Genomic DNA, 16400 nt, shown 5'->3' on the forward strand with positions numbered 1-16400 from the left:
GTATACAATTCTATATTAAATTAACAGTTTTAATAAATTTTTTGCAACCAGAAAAGAAATTAGTGAAAGATTGTAAAAAATGCTTTCATCGCTTTTAGTTACATATATTTTTGTATATATCAATGTGCTTAGTTTAAAAATATTTTTTAAAATAAAATTTTAAAATAATAGTTCCTTTATAAAGAATGTACAAAATATGATATCATATATAATTGAATCTTATGTGTAAAAGATATAACACTTTCTTTTCTTATTAACCATGACATTATAAGTTATTTACAATCAAGAATAAGGAAGACTCTCTCTCTCTTTCTCTCTCTCTCTCTCTCAACTTATAAATTTTGATATCAAATAAGATCAATCAATTTCAAAATATAAAATAATAAATCACCACGCTGAAAAGGGGATAATACAAGAAAATGCGGTTATATATTTTAATAACACTCCTAAGCCATATCAAATCGTGCGTTTAACATTAAACCGCGCCAAGCTCTTCAATTTTGCGAACGGTTCCGTTCTTTTTTGAGCCTTTTAATATCTTGCGGCATCAAGACTCGCAAGAAAAGGCGATGCCGCAAGCCTCTCTGGAATTTCGTGATTATCGAATATCGATTTTCGCAGACGCTATATTACTACTGCGAGGGAAACTTTGCCAGCTTTCCGCAAATATCGGGACATTCCCACCTCAACCCCCCATATAACCAACCTATCTGATAACTTCGTTCATCTGGACCGATGCAAGCCGCGGAATTATACCACACAACGCCAGAAATCAAATCGACCGTTGAGCTCCAGTTAATCTTCTGCAGTTGAAATATTTTTATCCCCCCTTCTTCATGTTATTATAAAATATTATTTTAAATTACGCTATAGGCACATGAATAAAAGCTTTTGCGCGATTATTTCAAATTAAATTGATTCAAATAAAATTAACTGAAAAAAGAGTGAATTTGTTTATGTTATCTATTTTATTGCCCTTCTCCTAAAGTTTAATATGCAAATAATTTGCTGCTTTCACTAATTAAAAAACGGCACGATTCAACATTCTCTATCTTTAAATAATAATTTTTATTCCCTCAGGTTACAAGTTAAACATTTTCTAATGATTGTCTTGCGTACTAGTGTATTTACGATGACTGCCACGAGCTATGCTGTATTGCATGGACGAAATATTATATGCTATAATATACATATAGCAGTATATATGCTTGTCGGTGTAGCTGCGTGAGCCGTTCATCTTCGATGAAGTATGCTTTCCTATCGCGCGAGTAATCTTGCTCGGTATCGAACCGAGCGGCGAAGCTGCCATGACTACGGGCAGATCGGTTATAATGCCTATACCCGTTTACCACTCGGGTTTCGAAGCTTGGCAGGCGTTATACTCGCTCGCAATAATAATTCCGCGGTTAGCTGTCGCGTCCGTCCTGGTAGCAACGTGTTGGCAGTATGTCGTAGATGTCGGATGTTCGGACATCACGTAGTCGGAAAAGCACATCCGTAGTCCTGACTAACACGGCGTACATTGCCATCGGCACACGGGAATGTACATTTACGAATAACGAAAAAAAAGAAAAAAAGAGAGAAAAAGAAAGAGATTGCGTAGTGCAAGTTAAATTGTTTCCATATGTGACTAAAAATAAGATTTTCTAATTAAACTACATGTCAACGCGGTAAAAATGCGCTATTCGTGTTTCTTATTAAAAAGAAATATATATAAAATACACGGGATAGTTTCTGACATATGCATCCATGCTCTTACATATGGCGTAATTCTTTAACTAGGATGTAAGCAATTTCTTTTTAATAAAAATGTCAAAGCATTGTTTTTTAAATAATAAAATAAGAATTTTAACATTTAAATAAATAAAAAATATCATTCTTAACAAAATAAGCTTTGAAGTTGTATGATAAACAATAAAATTTTTAAAAAATTGAGAAAAATCTTGTACAACTTATTTGTTTCCCACATATTTTTTAACCATTTATTGCATTAGCTATTATATTGTACTGAGCTTTATCATTCTAGAGCTTCTTCGATAATTGAGAAAATGAGAGAATCTCTTCAATCTCATTTCCGATGATATAATATTAATTATTAAATATTAATGCAATTCACACAATTTATATTATTCAACCGGATTATCGAATAAAGCAAAATTCATGTTATCATTCTACGCGGATATTTCACGATGATATAAGGCATTGACACTGAAACCACCGCTGGCCGTTCGTAATCGGGAGGAATCGCGACGAATGCTGGAGAATTCGTTGCCTCTCAGCTCGCAGCGAACTGAAAATTTACCGCTGCGTTCAAATATAGCGAGTCGACATCGCGACCATGATAATATCCTGGATCGATGTATGAACTTTCGATCGATCCGGCCGGAATTCGGGATGACGCGACGCAAGCGCACCGGTCAGATGTGTTTGTACGCCCGTGTGTCAATGTGCATCATATGTTGCCCTCGGTTGATTTAAATTTCAAATCGACGGTAAAAAGCGATCTGAGAGCGCCGACGCTAATCGATACGCATCGATCAGTCATCGAACCCGAGGTAAGCCTTCCGGCTGCTAATAACGCGAACAATATGCAATCACGTGTACGGTGAAATTGGCGTTTCTCCGCGAGTTCGGAGAACTCGTACTCGATCATACGGTTTTTCGTGCAATACATTTTCTATCGATATACGTTCTCGTTAAAAGGAAGAAAAATATATATATATATATATGTATATATATGTGTGTGTGTGTGTGTGTGTGTGTGTGTGTGTTTTTGTGTGTGTGTAAAATATTTAGTATTTTGTTAAATGGAACTTAAGTTTTCTTTCTTCAACAAACACATCATTCAATATTTATGTTAGATAAGAGCACAAAATATTATTCGCATTTGTAACTTTCCAATACCTAATCCATTATAATATGAGTGGGCTCTTGAAATAATGGATCATACATCTTTTATGTCTTTAACTATTCCATCGTGCATCACATGCTAGAACGTCCAATTTTGTAATGCTACGGGCTGCTGTGTCGTTGACAGAATAACGTCGCCTAAGAAAGGAAGTCGTTAAAATTGCACGACTTACCGATGTGTCGAGCTCCAGGAGGATCGAGCGTAAATTCTGAAACACAAAAGGAGAGAACTTTTAGAGCCGTAAGGAAAGAGAAGTAGCGGTCTCTCCCCACCAATCGTTAATCTTCCATGAGGGAAACATTCGTTCCAACTCACGAGTGTTCGAAACTTGAAACCTCCGCCAACCCTCCCCTGGCGCACGTACAAGGCATTGAGGATCCCCGTCTCCGATGTACCCAGCATTTATCGTTTGAAGAAGACGAATACGATTCAGTCGAGAAATTCTCGTCGAAGCTCTCGAAATGCTGGATATGTTGAAAGCCCCAAAGCCTCAGAGAAGGACAAATCCCATCTTATTTGGAAATATTTGTGCGCGCGCGACAAAGAAGGAAAAAAAGAAAATAAAGAAGATGTCTCGAAGGAGACGTCGAGATATTGATCACGGGTATCAATTTCTTTAACGTGACATTACGTTATAAGAAATATAAAAATTTGATTGTTATCAACATAAAGACTGAATAATGCGCGCGTACTAAAAGATTAAATCTCGTATTAGATTGTCAGAAATTTCGCATTCCGAAAATTACGCGTTTCTATTCCTAAAGGAACAATATGCATTGTCGATGGGCGCTGGTAATAGCTCCATCACTACGCTCGAAGATTCACGGTGTTTTCACAGCTCGACAGATTTCGTCGCCATGTGAAAACGACAGATTTTCCTTCGTCATTGATCACAGCCAGCCAAATCGGAAGACAAACGAGGCAAACACGGCCGGCAGATCCGGCTGTCGCAGCCACCCTGTTTCGAACGAAAGAGAGAACGGGGGTACAGATTCCGTTCGCCCGCCGGCAATTACAGGCCACGGATTTGCATGAAAGTTGAAAAAAAAAGCTTTTTTTTCGTTAGGCGTTATCTCCTTTTCATCTCTTTCCCTCCTTCCCTCTCTCTCTCTCTCTCTCTCTCTCTGTCTCTTGTTCCCTCATCGCTTTTTGATACGCAATTTTTGACTCTGATCGACGGCTATGCGTATTTGAATATGAACAGCCATTATTACTTGCGGGAAAAAATCAAAACAAAAAGGCAAATACTTTGGCAATTCAAGGAAATTGCGTAACAAATGCAAGATTTAGAATTACGAGTGATCGCTGTAATATTACCAGCTGCTATATACCTAAAGTCTTGTATTTGCCAAAAATTTTTGTATCAAGTCTAAAATATAGTAATTCGAGCAAAGCAGTTCTCGGAAAAATAACTAATTTTAAGCTTCCTGACGATATTATAAAAGCAGGTCATCGATTTCATCGTTTGTGCACGTACGAAATTAGAAAGAAAATGCATGCATCATTCAACGCATTATTTTCCAACAAAATAGATATCCTGTTTTATCAATTTACTTTGTTCCGTCTGACTTTTCGTAAAGACAATGATTCGATTGTGCACAGAAATATAACTCAATACTTGCTAATATAAAAAGACGGTTCTCGCGATAAATATGTAATTAAAGTATGCGTTGGAAGCGATGGTTATCGTAGCAACGTATAAGCGTGCATTCGATACATTAGATCGCAAACAAAGCGGGCTCGGTTGAATTCCGCCCCCGCTGGGTAGATAACACGCGAAACGCGCTTCACGAGAGTTTACACCTTAAACGGCCGTTCTCCCACGTCCCGCACACATCATTAGGTCTGCAAAGCGACCGTATAGAGATTTTCCAAAATTAAAGCGCGTTATTATCGGGAGCGCGCTCTCACGTGTGAGCGGGCGCGCGGGCGGGTTCGATTTCACGGGCCCGTAGCTTCGGCATCGCGTAAAAGTGTCCGAAAATGTGCACAGGCTGGCACACATGCAGTCATCCAGGAGAATATCACGGTGCTTCCGCGTTCCTTCTTTTTCAAAGGGCTGTCCACGGGTTCTGTGTAGAAAGAAACTATGAGCGTATATGTATTTTTAGCCTCTTCCGAATATATTTTCTTGATAAAAAAATTGGATTGAAAAGAGTAAAAATGTCGGAAATTGTTAGGTTTAAAATAAAAATTAAATATAAATTGCTATAAAACTTGATAATAAAACTTTAACAATGTTTACACAATAGTTATCTATATATACCTAAATAATATGCAAAAAGTTGATTAAAATTTTACAAAACTGATATCGAATATTTCACTTTGATAGGACTCCCGACTTGTTCTCTTGATTTGACCGCGCTAAAGTATAGCTAAAAATATAACAACTATATTCAGCGTGAGTAAAATTGTCGGGCATGCGTGAAATTTAAATGAAGGAACTGAATTTTCCGATTCAATTGCGAATGACAATGCCAATGTTAGTTACAGCGACTCAGTGTCAATGTCAGTTACTGTGTAACTCAACGCCAATATCAATTACTGCGAAATCCAAGATAACGCTTCCCCATTTCGACTAGTTAAATTATGTATAAGGATTGACTTTATATCATTCTTGACAATTTCGTTAATTCATATTCAATGTATTTATTCAACTTTTCTCTACCTGAGTTAACTTGAAGCCATTTCAGTCTTCATAATTATTTTAATATTATTTTATTGTCAGTTATAATATAATTGATAATATCATTTATATTATATCATAATATCATTTTATCATCAATTTAGATAGATAGAGGAAAAATTTATATTTTTTATTATTCAAAAATCCTTCTTCTTTTTGTGTAATTGAAAGAAAAATATTTCTCTCAGAATAATAATTCAAAACTCTTATAAATAAAAGCAATGATTATTGAAAATATAGTCAGCTAATGAATATTATAATATGTTAAATGACTAAAGAGAATTGAATAACTTTCTTTTATTTACAAGAAGTATTAAGGCAGCACTTTAGTAGGTAGCACGGATAAGGGTTCACTGTTAAAGGTTAGAGGATGAAATTTAAACCAATACCATGAGTTAGATTTATTTTTGTTATGGATAAATTTATATTACGCGCGTATTTAGATGCGCGCACACGGTAAACGTGAACCACGCGTGACCGATGCGTGGTTTGTCACCGTCCTCTTTCGCTCACGCAGAGCGGCAGAGCGGGCATGGCGTTGGTCCTGAGCGGACGCGATATCGACTTAATTTTGTAGACCGCATTTAATAAAGTGAGATATACTTCATATACTTATATATTAAACCGGGAGAGTCGAGTGTGCACATCCTTCCCAGCTCTCATACATAACAATTTTGTTATTTTTAACTACCATGTGCGTCAAAATTTATTAGTTTAAAACAAAATAGGATTATTTTAACTCCATTGGTTTAGTCAAATTAACATTGTTTTAGTTAAATTAACTACATATTGAGTAGGAGCAGTGGCGACCTATGGAATAGTTAAAAATTACTCAAAATTGAGTTTAATTTAACCCTATGAATTTAACAGTGTTGAATCTGTAGTACACAGAGCGAATTTACATGTTAACTTGCTTTTCTGCTGCCTTTGCAGGTCCATGTGCTTTGCCATTTGTAGTATAAAATAGAGCTCTTGTGCAGGTGCGTGGCGTCATATGAAACAAATTGCAGTACACGTAGTAAAACCTGCATTTAAGCGCGCGGACGCACGCACATACACGCACGCACGTACACATATATGGTACAATCCACGATTTTTTACAATCACAATCAGGATAACATATTTTTTGTTCGATTTCTAGTAGTTGCATGTAAAACGTATTATAGACAAAAATAAATATTATATGGTTCGTCAATGTTTTATGTACATCAGATAATCATTCACTGACATCTAATTAATCTATAGGCGTAAGTAATTTCAGGCAATAAAAATTGTAATTACTAAAGGACATTCCACTCAAAATGGAGCTTGATTAAACTTGGGAAAGTGCTATTCAAGGACTATCTCTTTTCTTGTATATAACCCTAGAACAAGGGACCTAATTAAGAACATATACATGTATATAGGACCGTCGCGTCGCCACTTATATGTCTATATTATCATGTCGCGTTTTAGAGATCCAAAATTTCATTTTGCGCTCAGACTTTACGTTCAGGCAGGTTGTTAATTCACACACGAATTCATTAAACTTTATTACTTGGAATCCTCCTTATGTCTCGTTCCGCGAAATGAAACTAGGTACCAAGCGACAGCATCATTTTGCTTCAATTTTGCATATCAGCAAAATTCATTTAGCGAATATTACACTGTGAGAAAAATGCGTTTGTGGCTGTCAAAACTGATAAAAAAGATCGGTTAAGGTCTGCCAAGTTACTTTTTGTTTTAAAGGAAAATCGCAATGGATTGCAATGGATGTTCATGATACCCCAGCGATATATCCGGTAACGCGTCTAGCCGCTGTCACCTGTCGTCTCGACTTTTGATGCTCAGAAGAGATAAGGGGCAACCAGTAGCAGCGTAAAATTTCAAAATCGAATAAATTTGCTATAAATTGACACATACCATATTTTCTAAGTGAAAATAGATTAGTGTCAGTTTTATCACGTCCCGACTTAAAACTTAAGTATTATTAAACTTATTTAATTTCATAATAACATCCTCTTACAGTAGAAAATGACATTTCGACTTTCAAATAAAACGAAAAATAGAGAAGAAATAAATATTGTAATGAGCATCAAATATCTATTATCACTGCAGAATATTCTTCGTAAACATTTAATAATTTTAGTAACTTTCGATCATGTGAAGAATGAATAAAGTGAAATTTTATTATATCATTCATAATCTCTAATTTTTTCAAATTTAATTTTAAATAAAACTTTAAATATTTTCCAATTATATATATATATACACAAAGTTATAGTGGCAAACAATTTCCGCTATGTGTAATGGCATGTACAAAATAAAACCGTGAAGACAAACACTAACATCCGTAGCCATGATATTTTTATCGATTTTGTAATCGAAACAACTGTGCTTTCCCATGATGATGATATTAACTCTACATTCTAAGTAATATTAATGCCATGCTTTGTGACACTTTCGTGAGTTGTGATAGTTATACAATTTGATAAAAGCACCCCTATAGACGTAGGTATATAATAAATACTGCATAAAGTAATTTAGCCATGGAGAATACAGTGTATTATTTGACATGCCTCTGCGTCTAGGGTTACATTCCAAATTTAGAACGTCCGTAATTAGAAACACCATTTTCCAAAGCAACGTGATCGAATACGAAGCGAACAGAATTGTTTGTACGACTTCCCCTCGAAGCTAGGGCGGCGCGCACCGCTCTTTACAACATCCGGCTGGTAGGAAACATATGAGCAAGACGGATCGATGACACACGAATTGACTCATCGATAATCTAAACTATCAAAAATCCTAGTTAATTGCAACATATTTATCTAGTGATTCGAAAGAGAGAATATACTCGCATCGAAAGTGCAACGTTACGTCTCAGCAAAATTATATAATAAATAAACAATAAACATAATATTAACTTTCAAGTATTATTTACATCTAGCTATGGAAATTAATGAGCTGAAATTAATAAATTTCCATGTTATTATTATAATTTTTACGTTGAGAACCGAAAAAGCTTCAACAGTTTATACATATTTAAAGCATTCAGATTAGATAGTATAATGTCATAAACTGAAAATACCGTGGTCTATCACTATCAGCGTAACGTTGCCGGAAATTCAAGAAACGTAGGCACGAACGCTGGACTATGTCAATGGGATACATCGCGGCGATACATCGCCAGCTGGGCATCCCATCAACCAAACTGTCACCGTGATGAAAGCCTTCGGTCGTGCCCATACGATTCATAGCCAAAGAGACAATCCATGCGACGACCGATGCCATTAATCCGAATCAATACGTATAAGGTACAGATTCGATCCCCCGACGGTGCTTCTCCACGTGGAAAATCTACGGTGTAAATGTACTCACTCCTCTCCGGAGTCTTTCCAGCAGGACAGAACGGAAAGACGGTGTTGGAGGAGGACGCGGCGAGGAGCGAGTCGATGTCGATGGAAAAGGCGAAGTCTCCGTTTAATCCGTTGCAATCGAAGAGTCCTCCACGCTGCCGTCGCCCTCCTTTTCACTCGCTTATTCGCTACGCTTCGTACACCCTCCCCCTCCTCGCGTCGCGTTGGTAATCCCGGATAAAATCCCAAAGTGATTGCCTCGCTTTTTCCGCGGCACGGCCAAAGGATAGACGGTCGGGACGGTCTTCCCCGCGCGGATACGTGTGTAGGCCGGGAGGTGGCTGAATTGCAAAATCTCCAAGTATTCGCGTCGAGATAGGGAAATTCTCAGCGAGGCCTGGACGAGCGTCTGGTAATCCGCATCGAAGGGCAAATCAAACAGAAACGCGAGCTGCAGATTATCGCGACTAGGTGCGCGTCGACGAAAGAGAGAGAGAGAGAGAGAGAGAGAGAGAGAGAGAGAGAGAGAGAGAGAGAGAGAGAGAGAGAGAGAGAGAGAGAGAATATCAGGATATTCGACGGATAAAAAGGGAGCTTGTAATATCTTACAAGAGACGCGCATCACGCTACCTCTCTTTTGGCAATTCCTGTCTGACGGCGGTTGATGCTTTTCATGTATAAGACGCGTATCTCCCTGCTATCGCGCGGATAAAGCTTCCGCGCGACGGATTGTCGACCGCCAACGCGGTCGACGTCTATCGAGAGAGATAGAGAATAAAATGATCACTCTGCGGCGGACAGGGAAAATATTTCTATTGCACGGAAACGGATTCTACATGCCGAGTAAACTGAACAATAAAGCTTGCGATGGCGCGGCAATGTGTGCGGAATAAACGTTATCCACAAAATGTGCTTTGCGTCAAACAATTGGCGTGCGTGCCCGCATTCCGCCAAGCGCGAGAACGCGCCGTCGATAGAACGCGCGCGCGCGCGCGCGCCTCCACCGTTCCCGCGTAATCCGAGTACGCATGAAATCCGAATGACGTTTAAATCGAGTTGACACTATCCTGTCGGTCTGGCTTAAATGCCCGGCTCATATCGCGTTAAGTAAGCGGCGCCGTCAACGATGTGCATTCAACCGTAAATTACTGAAAATGGGAGCGGGACGTCGGCGTCGTACCGCCCACGGCTGGTCGACGCGCGGTTTAAAAGGCTCCTGAGATTTCAATGCGGCATAGAGTAAACGTTAGAAACGTTGGCACATTTCACATAAGCGCCACGTCCTTACATGGACCCGCGCACAATAGCCTCGCGACGCGCACATGCACACGCGTTCATTCAACCTGCGCTCATGTACATTGCACGCGGAAATTTACGCGAGAGACGGTGGGTGCTCGTTATACATACGGAACATACGGATATCCCGACGTTAAAAAAAAAGAGGAATCGCCCGACATTTCGCTCCGTATACAATGACGCTGCGGGATAAATAGGGTCATTCCGATACTGTTCTAGTCAGTTCGTTTATAACGCGTAAAAACAAATATAAAATAATAAAACACGAAATAATGGAAAGGTGAAACAAATGTTAATACCTATATCTAGAAATCATTCGGATAGTCAGATATTTAGATTGAAACATTTGTTAGATAAAAATATTGCTAGAATGTGTAAAAATATACTTGTTACAACAATATTTTTAAAGATAATATCTTGCCTGCCAGGTATCAAAATAGTGGAAAATTGAAGCTAGTTAATAACGCGGAACAATGGATTCTTCTAAATTGTTATTCTACACTTTCTATTCAAGCAGATGCGAGGCAGATGTTTCCGTATTGTCCTAATTAAAATTTGATGGTTCGGAGCGTGATGCAAGAAAAAGATCACTTGTCTTAAATAAATAAAACGTTACAAAGAGAATAATATTCGAATCGTTTTCTTGAAATAACGTGTGAAGCTTGTTTTACGCGAACCAATTTGACGATATTATAGCAAAATTAAAATACATGGCTAGAATTAAATATTATATGCATAAGTTGTAAAACTCGTATCCAACAAAATGCACACATTGGAAGCAACACATTACGATGAAATTGTGAATCGATCGGCAATTCGAGATTTTCAGCTGACAAGATAATGGATTAAATGAGGTGCGCCGAAGAAATTATGATCGGATGCAAAGCAAGAGGAGGAACGATAACAATGGACGGAGTTGACGACGCCGTTTTTCGACCACTTTCACGAATTTACGTAATCGGCTTCCGCCTCTTCCGACCGCGGCGCGCGGTGACCGGCGCAGCTTTTCTCAGCACGGCGTAATGAAAGATCTTTTGTCACTCAAGAGAGAGAGAGAAAGAAAATTAACATATTTTCATTCAGGGCCATATCGAATAACGAAAAGATCAAACCAAAGTTCCAGAACTGTTGGAGCTTGTATAAAATTAAGAAAGTTTTTCCTTGAGATTATAAATTTAATATCAGAATAGTCGAAAGTTAGCGACTGATTAGATGGATAATTTTCTGTATAAAGGAAAGTGACACTCAATTTCCAATAAATGTAAAAATCGACCTATTCCTCCAAATTGCTATTATTAATTATAATAAAATTAAAGTTTTCTAAAACTGCACTTTTTAATGCGTAAAGTTAATAAAGTATTTATATAGCAATTATATCGGACTCTATTATCAAAGATAGAATTGTATTTTAAAAATTTTTTAGCATTTAAATTTGTTGGAATCTCTCGTTTTACAAAGCACCCACCGATGTAAATTCTCAAACATCCTGTATATGAAAATCAGTCAACGTTAATGATTTTTAGGGATGTCCGCCTGTCCGGTCACGTCTCACGATTCCCTCGCGCGTCTGCCGCGTGCATATGGATAACTGCAGATTGCCATCTAATCGTCGCCCCTAATTTCGAGGCGGGCTCCGTTCCGCAAGATGCGTCTGCGTGGCAGCGTAGCGCGCCGATTCCCAAAAATCGTTGCATATATGCATGCAAAATTGCGCGTATGTGCGTTCGACGAGAGCGATCGACGGCGCCGATCTCCCGTGAGATCGGTTACCCCGGCGTACAGGCGTGTTCATGCGCGCGACCGGAAGTGACCGCTCGTCGGCGAGATAACGATAATCAAGCAGACGCAACAAGAGCGCGTCGTGTTCTTAAATAAAATTGCACGTTGCTGTACACATAAACTCGCATGACGAGAAGCTTGGGCGGCAGGAGAGGGGGACGAAGGGATCGCCGTATTAAATCCTCCCTCTTTAATTTTCTGCTATCTTCACTTTAGTCTGTTCCTTAATTCTTAGCTGGCCGAGCTTGTGGATCTTGATGACACGCGCGGACTTGTATAACCAGAACGGGTGATATCTCTTACTGATTAAAAAGTATATTTTAAAAATGAGAGTGCTCTTCGATAATACGCTTCTTCTTAATGAAAAATATGACATAACAGATATCGTAGATTATTATATTCAATAATTAAGAATTATTTTTTATTCTGTTTTAAGTTTTAATTAACTGAAAGTCTTAAAACACACTTAATCAAAAATTGGTTTAAATAATATACCAATAATATGCATCTTAATTTCTTCTGAATTATTTTTGTGGGTCAAAATTAACTTTTACAATCTATAACAAATGATATCCTTATATTATGAAATAACTGGAATACTTTGTCATAAGATTTTATTCAGAATTATCAATATGCATCGATATGTCATTCATATCGGAGTTACCATTAACCATTCATGATGTATCATTTGATAATGCTTTGAAATACGATGCATTTTCACGCGACTGACTAAATAGTATGTTGACTGTTAAATCGATGACACGATGAAATACATGTATAACTGGCAAACTGGTACTACATCGTGTGAATGATTGATCGTCTTCTATTCAAAAATAGTTATCAAAATTGTTTCAAATATGGAGAACTCTAATCATAAATGTTATTATTGTTTAAAATAAATTTATATAATTAACAGAAAATCTTCAATATTTTGGAAGATATTCGCGAATACCGAGTACGTCGTCGCGATGCACAGAAGCAGGTCGCTGACAAAAATATCACGTTTGACGATGTAAAATTAAATTGCGTAGTTACATTTACAGCACGAAATATGATTTGTCGCATCTTTGTCGTCCCAACACGATGCATTAACGAAGCGGGAGAGCGCATGCGAGAGAAAGAGAGAGAGAGAGAGAGAGAGAACGAGAGAAATAAGGGCATCAAAGCGAAAGGACGGAGAAACAGGAAAATAGCTAGACGAGTAGCAGGAGCAGTTATCATAACGCCAAGCTCGTATCTTATCCGCTCGAGCTTTCTTCCTCGCAGTTATTGCAATCGCATGCGTGGCTCACGCGCGGTTCACCAACGCATAATTAGCACAGAGTTGCCATGGATAATTTTGTTTGCAAGTTAAATGAGGAACTGCCCCTTTTTACGCAGGCATCCGCGTAAAGGTATAGAGGAGAAAGAGAAAGAGAGACGGAAACCGCAAAAGGGAGGAAGGACAAAGGGCGCATACGAAAGAATGGAGTAACAAACAAAAATTAACGAAGGAGGAAGCTGCCACAACGGAGAAAGATACGTTAATAGAGTGATGGCATCCCAATTTGCATTAAATAACCGAATGTGCGATATGAGATTGAGATAAAAATTCGCAAGATAAAATTTAATGAGAATAGTAGCGTGACGTAGCGAATGGCGTTGAAGGGTCTACCGACAACTTGCCACGATCGCTTACGACGAGCTCAGACCTCTATCGTCCGTAATTAGTTTCCTTCGTGGAGATTTTGGTGGAACCATAATAAACTTGTTGCTAGCGAAACAAATTTGTGTTAAGAGACCGAGCCGGAAGAAAAGCAGAAAAACGAAGATAATATAATGTGGGTAATAGCGTATTCAAAGCGGGGGAGGGCAAAGCCGAGGCCGCACTTAAATCATTGCGCACGTATATATATACACATATACCTACCCACGAACCGATAGCAGCCGCTGAAGGTACATGGAGCATCTTTTGTGTGAGATAATGAGGAGGATTCAATTAGTCTGCGGCTGGCACTTAATGCTCCCTTCCCCGATTATAGCTCGAGCACGAGCGACGTGAATGCACCAATAAAATGTAAAAGTGCAAAAAAGACTGCGTGCATACGTGCGGCATACGTCGGCCACGTTATATAAAATCACGAAAAATACGCGTAACAATTAACTGCAAAATGTGTCCTCAAACGCACAAATATTTCAATTTTTTTTTCTTTTAATAGTAATTATTTCAGTTCATAGTTATTGATAAAATTGTGTATCGCTATTTTTATTTTAAAAAGCATTAGAAGAAATAAGCTGAAATAAACTTCATATAGCTATAAACTTTTAATTAGAGCAAAATCTTTGAAGTTCTCTCAGTTCTTATTTCGCTGCAGAATGCGCCAGACAAAATTTAATGACTTATGGCTGACGTTGCCCGTAAATTACGAAACCTACGACCAGCGGAATATGCGTTGCTCGTTTGTCGCACGTGCTGTCCTGGTGGAAAATTATAGCGTCAGAAAATAGTAAGTGCCGAGACGTCGGTGGAAATACGACCACCGACCATTAAATAATTGATAAAAGAAAGAATTTTTACTGATTGCACTCATGGCAATAATGATATTTGCAATTATACACAAAATCCGATGATAAAGAGCATACTTTCGTTAAATAATAAAAGCAATAAATCATAATGGAAAAACAATTCGTGGAAAATATTCATATTTTCGGATTAATAAATAAATATTTGGTATTAGAAGAATTTTTATTCGACAACTGCGTGACTCATCTTATCATTTCTACATAAACTTTCAATCTAATTTCGGAAACTTGCTCCTTCCAGATTCCGACACTTACAAAATTAGTAAACTTCACAAACTGAAAGATTGTAAGCTCGAATGTCTTCAGCGATTCAACAAAAGAGCGACAAAATTCCTTAATGTCACGCGTCAAAGTGCATGCAATCACGCGTGGCCCTCAGTTAGTTCGATCGTCGGAATTTAATTACGGATGGACCGGATAAAGGCTGGCGGATAGCTCTTCGATGACATTAGCTGTAGGCTATGCGATCTCATATCGTCAAACCAATCCGCCGTACTGACATTCTACGCGGTAGAGCACTGAAATCCCTGTTTTCAGTGTACTTTTTTTTGGTTTTTCCTACGACACGAGCAAAAATATGGTACCTATTGCCTCGTAAAGCAATGCTTGCATGTTATCAAATATCTGTTATCAAATATCTTTCAGAGTGTGATACATAAAAGTAATGTTACCGCGTGTCCAATAAACGTAAAGAAATAAAATAGTGCAGGTGTGCAGATTTTAGCAAATTAACTTTAACAATTTAGTTTGGAATTTATACCTCGATCTTTCTCTAAATTTCTTCTTTCTAAATTTCTTTTTTCTTTCTAATAATAAAAGCTGATCTTTGTAATAAAAATATTATAATAATAAATAAATATTCTCTTTTCTTTAGCATTTTATAACTTTAAAGCATTTTCGAAAATTTTCAAAAATCGAAGATTTATGATAGGTACTTTATTCTGAAGCTTTGAGTTGTAAAATTTAAGTATTGTATCATTCAAAATTACATTTTACCAATCGCAATGTACAATAATATGAGAATCTTTCAGATCTGTTTTAGTAAAATTAATATTTGATCTAATTAAAAACAGCTGATTAACTGATAAAGTATAATATAATACTTTTTAATTAAAAATCTTTCTTTATCAGAACGAATTAGATTAGTAATCGCAAACATTAAAACTTCAAAACATTTATCTCATTTATGTACTTAGATGAATAAATGTAGAACAGCCAAAGAGGACGTCAATTAATGACCGAGAAACCACTTTTAATCCCCTAAATTTGCGGAAAGAGGTAATCTGATGTTTATTTAAAAGGCCGCATGCAGGTGTCGATCGCGTGGCTGCCATTTATATCTCTCTCGCGTATCGTATTTTTTTTCCTTTTCGTGTTTGCCTTCTTTATTTTTCTTTTTAGGTTTACCTCTTTCCTCGCTTTCGCTTCGCATTTTCCCTTCATTTTGGCAAAATACCAGAGTGCGTCATCAGTTTGCCTTTGACGCGCACCAGTCGGAAACACAGTTTCTCATAATTTCATAATCCAGTAGACTGAATGCAGACGGGATCTAGTTGAACGTGATGTAGAATACAATAACACCGAAATATTACGAGCCATGTATGGAATGATATACGGTATGCATATATTGAATCTCTCTTCAATCTATTGTTCATGAAATAAATAACGTGTTTAATCTCGTTTAATAAATTAATACAAATCAATAAAAGGTTGTTAAAACTAGCAGTGACTGCAAAACGTAAAAATTTATTTATTTATTCAGTAGACTTTAGCAATACTTTTTAATTATCGACATAAATGTTATATTGTTACATGCATGAATGCGATT

General features: G+C 37.5%; 1 protein-coding gene across 4 annotated transcripts in view; it reads right to left on the reverse strand.

Moving 5' to 3' along the window:
• The window catches only part of Tinc (transmembrane protein tincar), a 99646-nt gene extending 96512 nt beyond the window's left edge, over nt 1–3134 (reverse strand). For 3 of the 4 annotated variants that reach the window (XM_071717013.1, XM_071717010.1, XM_071717012.1), the window contains exon 1: nt 3084–3116. The gene's annotated coding sequence lies outside the window, so the exon portion shown is untranslated. Of the gene's footprint in view, nt 1–3083 lie in introns of all 4 variants that reach the window. The other variant, XM_071717011.1, reaches the window with a different exon arrangement.
• Between the last annotated feature and the right edge of the window lie 13266 nt (nt 3135–16400).

Source organism: Temnothorax nylanderi, unplaced genomic scaffold (assembly GCF_030848795.1).
Source record: "Temnothorax nylanderi isolate EJ_2023f unplaced genomic scaffold, tnyl_v1.0 TNYL_tig0200_pilon, whole genome shotgun sequence".
Classification (NCBI taxonomy): domain Eukaryota; kingdom Metazoa; phylum Arthropoda; class Insecta; order Hymenoptera; family Formicidae; genus Temnothorax; species Temnothorax nylanderi.